This window comes from Puma concolor, chromosome D3 (assembly GCF_028749965.1).
Source record: "Puma concolor isolate L17-30 chromosome D3, mPumCon1.1.hap2, whole genome shotgun sequence".
Classification (NCBI taxonomy): Eukaryota; Metazoa; Chordata; class Mammalia; order Carnivora; family Felidae; genus Puma; species Puma concolor.
Genome location: NC_141678.1, coordinates 61,201,335 through 61,212,754, shown reverse-complemented (window position 1 = coordinate 61,212,754; position 11,420 = coordinate 61,201,335). Strand labels below are relative to the sequence as shown.

The 11,420-nt window shown below is 41.2% G+C and overlaps 1 pseudogene; it reads left to right on the top strand.

Annotated features, from left to right (window-relative positions):
* The first annotated feature begins 9,083 nt into the window (after window positions 1-9,083).
* On the top strand, window positions 9,084-10,236 carry LOC112868189 (axonemal dynein light intermediate polypeptide 1 pseudogene; annotated as a pseudogene).
* The last annotated feature ends 1,184 nt before the right edge of the window (window positions 10,237-11,420 follow it).

Genomic DNA, 11,420 nt, shown 5'->3' with positions numbered 1-11,420 from the left:
GTATAAAATAAACTACTGACTTCATGAAACATAACTTCCTTGGACTGCAGGCAAACCAAATTCAGCAATCTCATCAATGCTCAATACTAACCAACTAAGAGATACTCTCTTAATTTCCTAGGATTGCTGTGACCAAACACCGCAAACTGGATGGCTGAATTAAAACAAGAGAAATTGAATCTCTCACATTTCTGGAGGCTAGACATTTGAAATCAAAGTGTCAGCATGGCTTGTTTCTTCTTGGGGGATGAGATGGAGAATCTTTACCGTGCCTGCATCCTAGTTTCTTGGGGTTTCTGACAACCCTCAGCATTCTTTGGTTTATAGATGCATCACTCCAATTTTTGCCTCTGTCTTCACCTGATGTTTTCTCTATGTGTGTCTTTGCCATGTTGCACAAATGTTGCATTAGCACACATTAGACCATGGTGTTTCCTCTATGCATGTTTGTCACATTAGGAAAAACACATCATATTGGATTTAGGACCCACTTTAATCCAGTATGACCTCATCCTAACTAATTACATCTGTGAAGAGCCTATTTCCAAATAAGGTCATATTCTGTAGTTTCAGGCTGACATGAATTTGCTGGTACACTATTCAATCCACAACAGATGGTAATCAAGGGCCCTTCTACTTACTTGAAAGGCAAACTAAAACAAAATGGTGTCCTTGAATATTTTATTCCACTATCTACTTAGTCTATATTTTACTCTTCTGGAGAAGAGTGACGTTTACTTGTACTTTTAGGGTGACACAAGTCACATCATTGACAGCTACTTTACCATATCCAGTTCCTTCCTTGAAAATCAGCACAAGAGGGAGAGGGAAGATGGCGGCGTAGGAGGACGCTGGGCTCACCGCGCGTCCTGCTGATCACTTAGATTCCACCTACACCTGCCTAAATAACCCAGAAAACCACCAGAGGATTAGCAGAATGGAGTCGCCGGAGCCAAGCGCAGACGAGAGGCCCACGGAAGAGGGTAGGAAGGGCAGCGAGGCGGTGCGAGCTCCACGGACTGGCGGGAGGGAGCCGGGGCGGAGGGGCGGCTCGCCGGCCAAGCAGAGCCCCCGAGCCTGGCTTGCAAAAAGCGGAGGGGCCTGACGGACTGTGTTCCGACTGCAAGCTCGACTTAGCGTCTGGGAGGTCATAAGTTAACAGCTCTGCTCAGAAAGCGGGAAGGCTGGAGGACAAAGGGAGGGAGAGCTGCTGAGCCCCCTGACGACAGAGCTCAGTTTGGTGGGGAACAAAGGCGCTCGCCAGTGCCATCTCCCCCGCCCATCCCCCAGCCAAAATCCCAAAGAGAACCAGTTCCTGCCAGGGAACTTGCTCGCTCCACGAAAACACCCAACTCTGCGCTTCTGCGGAGCCAAACCTCCGGCAGCGGATCTGACTCCCTCCTGCTGCCACAGGGCCCCTCCTGAAGTGGATCACCTAAGGAGAAGCAAGCTAAGCCTGCCCCTCCTGCCCCTGTGCACCTTGCCTACCCACCCCAGCTAAGACGCCAGATCCCCAGCATCACAAGCCTGGCAGTGTGCAAGTAGCCCAGACAGCCCACCCCACCCCACAGTGAATCCCGCCCCTAGGAGAGGGGAAGAGAAGGCACGCACCAGTCTGACTGTGGACACAGCGGTGGGCTGGGGGCAGACATCAGGTCTGACTGCGGCTCCACCCACCAACTCCAGTTATACACCACAGCACAGGGGAAGTGCCCTGCAGGTCCTCACCACGCCAGGGACTATCCAAAATGACCAAGCGGAAGAATTCCCCTCAGAAGAATCTCCAGGAAATAACAACAGCTAATGAGCTGATCAAAAAGGATTTAAATAATATAACAGAAAGTGAATTTAGAATAATAGTCATAAAATTAATCGCTGGGCTTGAAAACAGTATAGCTGACAGCAGAGAATCTCTTGCTACAGAGATCAAGGGCCTAAGGAACAGTCACAAGGAGCTGAAAAACGCTTTAAACGAAATGCATAGCAAAATGGAAACCACCATGGCTCGGATTGAAGAGGCAGAGGAGAGAATAGGTGAACTAGAAGATAAAGTTATGGAAAAAGAGGAAGCTGAGAAAAAGAGAGATAAAAAAATCCAGGAGTATGAGGGGAAAATTAGAGAACTAAGTGATACACTAAAAAGAAATAATATACGCATAATTGGTATCCCAGAGGAGGAAGAGAGAGGGAAAGGTGCTGAAGGGGTACTTGAAGAAATTATAGCTGAGAACTTCCCTGAACTGGGGAAGGAAAAAGGCATTGAAATCCAAGAGGCACAGAGAACTCCCTTCAGACGTAACTTGAATCGAACTTCTGCACGACATATCATAGTGAAACTGGCAAAATACAAGGATAAAGAGAAAATTCTGAAAGCAGCAAGGGGTAAACGTGCCCTCACATATAAAGGGAGACCTATAAGACTCGTGACTGATCTCTCTTTTGAAACTTGGCAGGCCAGAAAGAATTGGCACGAGATTTTCAGTGTGCTAGACAGAAAAAATATGCAGCCGAGAATCCTTTATCCAGCAAGTCTGTCATTTAGAATAGAAGGAGAGATAAAGGTCTTCCCAAACAAACAAAAACTGAAGGAATTTGTCACCACTAAACCAGCCCTACAAGAGATCCTAAGGGGGACCCTGTGAGACAAAGTACCAGAGACATCACTACAAGCATAAAACATACAGACATCACAATGACTCTAAACCCATATCTTTCTATAATAACACTGAATGTAAATGGATTAAATGCGCCAACCAAAAGACATAGGGTATCAGAATGGATAAAAAAACAAGACCCATCTATTTGCTGTCTACAAGAGACTCATTTTAGACCTGAGGACACCTTTAGATTGAGAGTGAGGGGATGGAGAACTATTTATCATGCTACTGGAAGCCAAAAGAAAGCTGGAGTAGCCATACTTATATCAGACAAACTAGACTTTAAATTAAAGGCTGTAACAAGAGATGAAGAAGGACATTATATAATAGTGACAGGGTCTATCCATCAGGAAGAGCTAACAATTATAAATGTCTATGCGCCGAATACCGGAGCGCCCAAATATATAAAACAATTACTCATAAACATAAGCAACCTTATTGATAAGAATGTGGTCATTGCAGGGGACTTTAACACCCCACTTACAGAAATGGATAGATCATCTAGACACACGGTCAATAAAGAAACAAGGGCCCTGAATGAGACATTGGATCAGATGGACTTGACAGATATATTTAGAACTCTGCATCCCAAAGCAACAGAATATACTTTCTTCTCGAGTGCACATGGAACATTCTCCAAGATAGATCATATACTGGGTCACAAAACAGCCCTTCATAAGTTTACAAGAATTGAAATCATACCATGCATACTTTCAGAACACAATGCTATGAAGCTTGAAATCAACCACAGAAAAAAGTCTGGAAAACCTCCAAAAGCATGGAGGTTAAAGAACACCCTACTAACGAATGAGTGGGTCAACCAGGCAATTAGAGAAGAAATTAAAAAATATATGGAAACAAACGAAAATGAAAATACAACAATCCAAATGCTTTGGGACGCAGCGAAGGCGGTCCTGAGAGGAAAATACATTGCAATCCAGGCCTATCTCAAGAAACAAGAAAAATCCCAAATACAAAATCTAACAGCACACCTAAAGGAACTAGAAGCAGAACAGCAAAGGCAGCCTAAACCCAGCAGAAGAAGAGAAATAATAAAGATCAGAGCGGAAATAAACAATATAGAATCTAAAAAAACTGTAGAGCAGATCAACGAAACCAAGAGTTGGTTTTTTGAAAAAATAAACAAAATTGACAAACCTCTAGCCAGGCTTCTCAAAAAGAAAAGGGAGATGACCCAAATAGATAAAATCATGAATGAAAATGGAATTATTACAACCAATCCCTCAGAGATACAAACAATTATCAGGGAATACTATGAAAAATTATATGCCAACAAATTGGACAACCTGGAAGAAATGGACAAATTCCTGAACACCCACACTCTTCCAAAACTCAATCAGGAGGAAATAGAAAGCTTGAACAGACCCATAACCAGCGAAGAAATTGAATCGGTTATCAAAAATCTCCCAACAAATAAGAGTCCAGGACCAGATGGCTTCCCAGGGGAGTTCTACCAGACGTTTAAAGCAGAGATAATACCTATCCTTCTCAAGCTATTCCAAGAAATAGAAAGGGAAGGAAAACTTCCAGACTCATTCTATGAAGCCAGTATTACTTTGATTCCTAAACCAGACAGAGACCCAGTAAAAAAAGAGAACTACAGGCCAATATCCCTGATGAATATGGATGCAAAAATTCTCAATAAGATACTAGCAAATCGAATTCAACAGCATATAAAAAGAATTATTCACCATGATCAAGTGGGATTCATTCCTGGGATGCAGGGCTGGTTCAACATTCGCAAATCAATCAACGTGATACATCACATTAACAAAAAAAAAGAGAAAAACCATATGATCCTGTCAATCGATGCAGAAAAGGCCTTTGACAAAATCCAGCACCCTTTCTTAATAAAAACCCTTGAGAAAGTCGGGATAGAAGGAACATACTTAAAGATCATAAAAGCCATTTATGAAAAGCCCACAGCTAACATCATTCTCAACGGGGAAAAACTGAGAGCTTTTTCCCTGAGATCAGGAACACGACAGGGATGCCCACTCTCACCGCTGTTGTTTAACATAGTGCTGGAAGTTCTAGCATCAGCAATCAGACAACAAAAGGAAATCAAAGGCATCAAAATTGGCAAAGATGAAGTCAAGCTTTCGCTTTTTGCAGATGACATGATATTATACATGGAAAATCCGATAGACTCCACCAAAAGTCTGCTAGAACTGATACATGAATTCAGCAAAGTTGCAGGATACAAAATCAATGTACAGAAATCAGTTGCATTCTTATACACTAACAATGAAGCAACAGAAAGACAAATAAATAAACTGATCCCATTCACAACTGCACCAAGAAGCATAAAATACCTAGGAATAAATCTAACCAAAGATGTAAAGGATCTGTATGCTGAAAACTATAGAAAGCTTATGAAGGTAATTGAAGAAGATTTAAAGAAATGGAAAGACATTCCCTGCTCATGGATTGGAAGAATAAATATTGTCAAAATGTCAATACTACCCAAAGCTATCTACACATTCAATGCAATCCCAATCAAAATTGCACCAGCATTCTTCTCGAAACTAGAACAAGCAATCCTAAAATTCATATGGAACCACAAAAGGCCCCGATTGGCCCAAGTAATTTTGAAGAAGAAGACCAAAGCAGGAGGCATCACAATCCCAGACTTTAGCCTCTACTACAAAGCCGTCATCATCAAGACAGCATGGTATTGGCACAAAAACAGACACATAGACCAATGGAATAGAATAGAAACCCCAGAACTAGACCCACAAACATATGGCCAACTCATCTTTGACAAAGCAGGAAAGAACATCCAATGGAAAAAAGACAGTCTCTTTAACAAATGGTGCTGGGAGAACTGGACAGCAACATGCAGAAGGTTGAAACTAGACCACTTTCTCACACCATTCACAAAAATAAACTCAAAATGGATAAAGGACCTGAATGTGAGACAGGAAACCATCAAAACCTTAGAGGAGAAAGCAGGAAAAGACCTCTCTGACCTCAGCCGTAGCAATCTCTTACTCGACACATCCCCAAAGGCAAGGGAATTAAAAGCAAAAGTGAATTCCTGGGACCTTATGAAGATAAAAAGCTTCTGCACAGCAAAGGAAACAACCAACAAAACTAAAAGGCAACCAACGGAATGGGAAAAGATATTTGCAAATGACATATCGGACAAAGGGCTAGTATCCAAAATCTATAAAGAGCTCACCAAACTCCACACCCGAAAAGCAAATAACCCAGTGAAGAAATGGGCAGAAAACATGAATAGACACTTCTCTAAAGAAGACATCCGGATGGCCAACAGGCACATGAAAAGATGCTCAACGTCGCTCCTTATCAGGGAAATACAAATCAAAACCACACTCAGGTATCACCTCACGCCAGTCAGAGTGGCCAAAATGAACAAATCAGGAGACTATAGATGCTGGAGAGGATGTGGAGAAACGGGAACCCTCTTGCACTGTTGGTGGGAATGCAAATTGGTGCAGCCGCTCTGGAAAGCAGTGTGGAGGTTCCTCAGAAAATTAAAAATAGACTACCCTATGACCCAGCAATAGCACTGCTAGGAATTTATCCAAGGGACACAGGAGTACTGATGCGTAGGGGCACTTGTACCCCAATGTTCATAGCAGCACTCTCAACAATAGCCAAATTATGGAAAGAGCCTAAATGTCCATCAACTGATGAATGGATAAAGAAATTGTGGTTTATATACACAATGGAATACTACGTGGCAATGAGAAAAAATGAAATAGGGCCTTTTGTAGCAACGTGGATGGAACTGGAGAGTGTGATGCTAAGTGAAATAAGCCATACAGAGAAAGACAGATACCATATGGTTTCACTCTTATGTGGATCCTGAGAAACTTAACAGGAACCCATGGGGGAGGGGAAGGAAAAAAAAAAAAAAAAAGAGGTTAGAGTGGGAGAGAGCCAAAGCATAAGAGACTGTTGAGAACTGAGAACAAACTAAGGGTTGATGGGGGGTGGGAGGGAGGAGAGGGTGGGTGATGGGTATTGAGGAGGGCACCTTTTGGGATGAGCACTGGGTGTTGTATGGAAACCAATTTGACAATAAATTTCATATATAAATAATAAAAAAAAAATCAGCACAAGAAGTCAGAGTCACATGCCCAGTGCCTGGGGTTCTGACAATAAAATGTACTCTTTGTTTTAATTTATAATTGTGTATTTGTAATTTATGTAACTAGACTGAACAACATCTAAAATGAACTTTAGAGAGTTGAGTATCTCTTATCTTATTCTATTTAGTAAATAAAGAGCTAGGAGTTAAAAATGAGGCATATCAGTTGAAATTGGTGACAAAGTCATTCGACAAATATAAAAGCATAGATGTTACACACACACACCAGGAAATAGGGTCAGCTTCATAGTTCATATTATTTTATTTCAAGAGAAAATATTTTATATTCAAATTACATAGTTTTATACCTGTTTAAAAAACAAACATGGTCACTCTTAGTCCTTTACATCTCAATTCTTGTCATCGCATATTTTTAGTCAATCAAGTTAAAATTTTGTATCAAACTTGTCCTTCCTCCCACCCTACAATGCTCTTGTAGTTTTATTTTGTTTCATAATAATTTGTGAATATGGCTTAGAGGCAGCCTAGAATAGCAATTAAGCAGTTATAAACATTTTCGGATTGATTCTGGAAACAGGTGTATGGAATTCAAATCGAGTCCCCACCAGTGTGTGAATTTGGGTCAAGTACTTGACCTCTTTGTGCCTTAGTTTCCTTATTTACAAGATGTGGATGGTGAAAAGAGTACATTCTTTATAAGAATATTATGAGGATTAAATGAGTTAATATCACTAAAGCTCTTATGCATTATAGAGTATTTGTTGAATAACTAAATGTCTGCTAGAGCAGAGGCTCGTTGATGATGGTTCTGTGTCTTGCATCTCTATTATTCTCTATGGCACTAAACACAGTGCTCTGCATTTAATATATATGCAACCCAATATCTATTTGAATAAAATATAATTGAATTGAGGTGAATTAACTTCCTCTAGCAAAATTCCTCTCCCTACATATGGATTGATTTGAGTTAGGGAGAAGAGGTATATCTGTCCCTCTAGAGGTTTGCAGAGCTCTATGGAGTTAGGAACCTAACTGATCAGCGCTCATTGAACATAGCACTGCACATTTTGCAAAGGTCTTTTGCAAGTATCTTTCCCAACTTCTCTTGTCCAAGCTAAATAACCCAGCTCAAAACTTATCTTCTCTTAGGGCTTTTTACATTAACCTCAGAAACATATCCCTTACTCTGTATTCCTCAATACTATTCTAGTGTTCCATAAGAATATGATTTATAAAGTTACCATAGTTTATAAAACTGGAAGGCATGGTAGAAGTTTCCAGGCCAGTGGTTATTGCCAATGGTGCAGATCACAGTCCACTTGGAATTTAGATTTGTCTTTTAATACACATGACTGGGGCCTATCATCAGAAATTTGGATTATATAAGACAGTAGGGTATTGGTTTCATATTTAAGGTCTGAAGTCAGATAGGATTTGATACATATCATGGCCCCTTCTGTTTGTCATCAGAGTGACTCAGACAGTGCTTGTCAAACTTTAATGTGTACACTAATCACCAGAGATGCTCTTGAAAGTGCAGATTCTGATTCAGCAGGTCTGTGATAGGGCCCAGGATTTTTCATTCCCAACAAACCTCATCTTATGATGGTCCAGAGAATGATGCTTTCAATATAAAGAACCTAGAACGTCATTGCTTAATATATCAAAATCTCAATTTTCTCCTGTATCAAATAGAGCTGTTATAAAAATTAAAGATACAAGATATACAAGGTAGCTTTATCACATAGCCCTGTACAGTAAATGTTAGACATTTAAGAGTATTATTATTAAGGCCAACTTCATGGGCTTGGGCCTGTGCAGTTGCACAGAGCTCTGTCTTAAAGGGGCTCTGTATTTGGTTTAATGCTCCTGTCACCATCTTGAATTTCTTAATAATTTTATCTTTGAACTTGTATTTTATAAGTGAAGTTCAGTGGGGCATTAGGGCATGCATGTGAGCAGAGTATATACTTGAAATATGCATTATTACCAACATCACTTGCCAACCATTTACATTTAAAATTTACAAGTTACCAGGAGCTCAGAATTCTGATGGACTCAAAGTGAATTTGAATTCAGTAAGACTCAAAAGTACAAGGTAAATTTGTTACATCTATGGCTAAGTAAGGCCACACTTTCCCCAAGAGATCATGCTTTCCATTTGAACCAGAACTTGCTTTGAATGAGGAATGAAGACAATTGCAGCCTAAGAATCATGAACATTCCAGGATCTCTATTATATCCTTTCTTACTCAAGTTACTTCCCTGTGTGTTAGCTAACCACTTACACTGAAAATACACCTTAGAAGGAAAGGAAAAGATAAGGCAACCCACAGTTCTTTTCTTTTCAATTATTTCTTACTTATCATTAAGCTGAAGGTAGAGTATTGAATGGGTAGAACATATGAATATCAAAAAGTGAAATGCATCGCCGCCGTAATCCCCCCTGCAGACTCTCTGCTCAAGTTTGAGAGCAGAGAGTGTCGGGAGCCGAACACAGAGAAAAGGAGCCCCAAAGCACGGCCACTGAAAGGCAGCCCCCCAGAAGCCTGGACCCTCGGATCCAATCTCACAGTCAACAAAGACAAGCTTCCTGTGTCCCAGATCCTACCAAGTGAGCAGAAGAAATCTTGAATAGCGTCCTGTCCCCAACGGAGTGGGTGGCTGCAGCCATGAGTCCAGCAGGTGTCAGACATGGAGAGGAAAGGTGCACCTCTAGGAACGGCCGGATCTGAAGCTGCAGCAGCGGCAGGCAAGGGGGACCAGCATCTACCCGGTGCGCAGGGAGCTCTGCTCGCAGTGTTTTGAAGAGCTGATCCAGGCGGTCATAGTCAACTGTGCAGAGAGGGGACTGCCTTCGCTGTGAGTCCAGGATGACATCTGCATGACCATGGCCGCCTACCAAAGTCTTGTATGAGAACAGTGTGGCGTGTGGCACGAGGAAGGAGCCGCAGGCCCGACAGGGGAGGTCAGACATGGAGAGGAAAGGTGCAGACTTAGAAACGGAAAAGAGAAGTTTGGAGAAGCAAACGAAGGAGCAGAAGGCCAAGTGTAAGGCCACTGAGAAGCGGGAGAGTGAAAGGAAACAGGTGAAGAAGCACAAAGAGGAGATTCCATCCTTCAAGCTAAGCAGACAAATCCCCAGCTGAAGGTCCACGGGGGAAGGCATTCTTGCACCAAAGAAGCAAAAATTTCCATATGAGTCTCAGCAAGCACTGTTACCCCATCATAGGCCTCTTGTAATAAAAAAGCTAGTTTCCTGAAAAAAGAAAGTGAAATGCAAATAATTTAGTTTTGTGTAGGACCCACTGTTCTGGTAAGACCAAAATATAGATGGGTATATGAGCTTAGATTATGAATTGTGCAAGTTTGGTGATTCCACACCCAAGTGCCTTTGTACATGCATTTAATTTTTTTTTGATGTTTATTTATTTCTGAGACAGAGAGAGACAGAGCATGAGCGGGGGAAGGGCAGAGAGAGACGAAGATGCAGAATCCGAAGCAGGCTCCAGGCTCTGAGCTGTGAGCACACAGCCCAACGCGGGGCTCGGACTCATGAACCGCGAGATCATGACCTGAGCCAAAGTTGGATGCTCAACTGACTGAGCCACCCAGGCGCCCCATGTACATGCATTTAAAACTGGCATTCTGCAATAGAAAGATGAATAGTAAAAGTCATGCAAATAATTTAAATTTAATTTTTCACTAATTAGGATGACATTAAATAGCAAATTAAACACACCATGACAGGTTGAAGGAGAGAGCATGGAGTAAAGAGAAAAGCTTTATATTTGAATATCTTTAATGGATACTTTTTGCTCTGCTTTTTGAACTGGGGTCCCTCTAGTTTCATTTTATACTGAGCCCCAGAGATTCTGTAGCTGACTCTGCCATCATTATTAGAATCACTATCAACAGGTCTGGGTGGGGCTTCAGGTTGAAAATCCTAAATAAAATAGAAATAATTTTGCAAAATTATATAGATCAGGAAATCTATCTATAGTTGAACACAATTCCCACCCTAAAATTTACTGATAAAACTAAGAATATTTTTTACTTTGCATAAATATTGTATTCTGAGGAATGTCTGGTTGTTTTATGTTGTGTGCAGATTCTCCTTCAGGAAGAAAATATCAGCATAAAGCTTGTTCCTTCTTGTATCATCTAGAATCGGTCCCTTTCTTCTCTGAATGCATGTGTTATTTCAGCTGGCCACACCTGCGACATAGCCCATACTCTCACCTGCATTATGATAACACATCATACCTCAACTCCCCAACTATACTGAGCCTTGGAGGCCTTCCTTGTAGCTCCCTTCACACTGGAGCTAGAAGATTTCCACACAACACAGTCCTTTCCTGATGAGTGAATGAGTGAATAGGCTAAGTAATTGAACAGACCGTGAACCCATTTGAATAATTACCAAAGGAAGAGGGGTCAGATTCTGAGGTATTATGTTAAATTCCAGTTTTGACTGCATTTATGCTTTCACCAGAGAGAAAGCAGCCATGTGTCAGTTATCATACAGTGTTGCCTTCATCTTTCTGGAATGAGGCTGTTTGATTCCACTATTCCAATTTATTATTGTGAGATAAATAATAGTTCTTATAATTGAAAGTGAGCAGGAAGACATTGCACACAGTTTCTAAAGGTAAGAACTG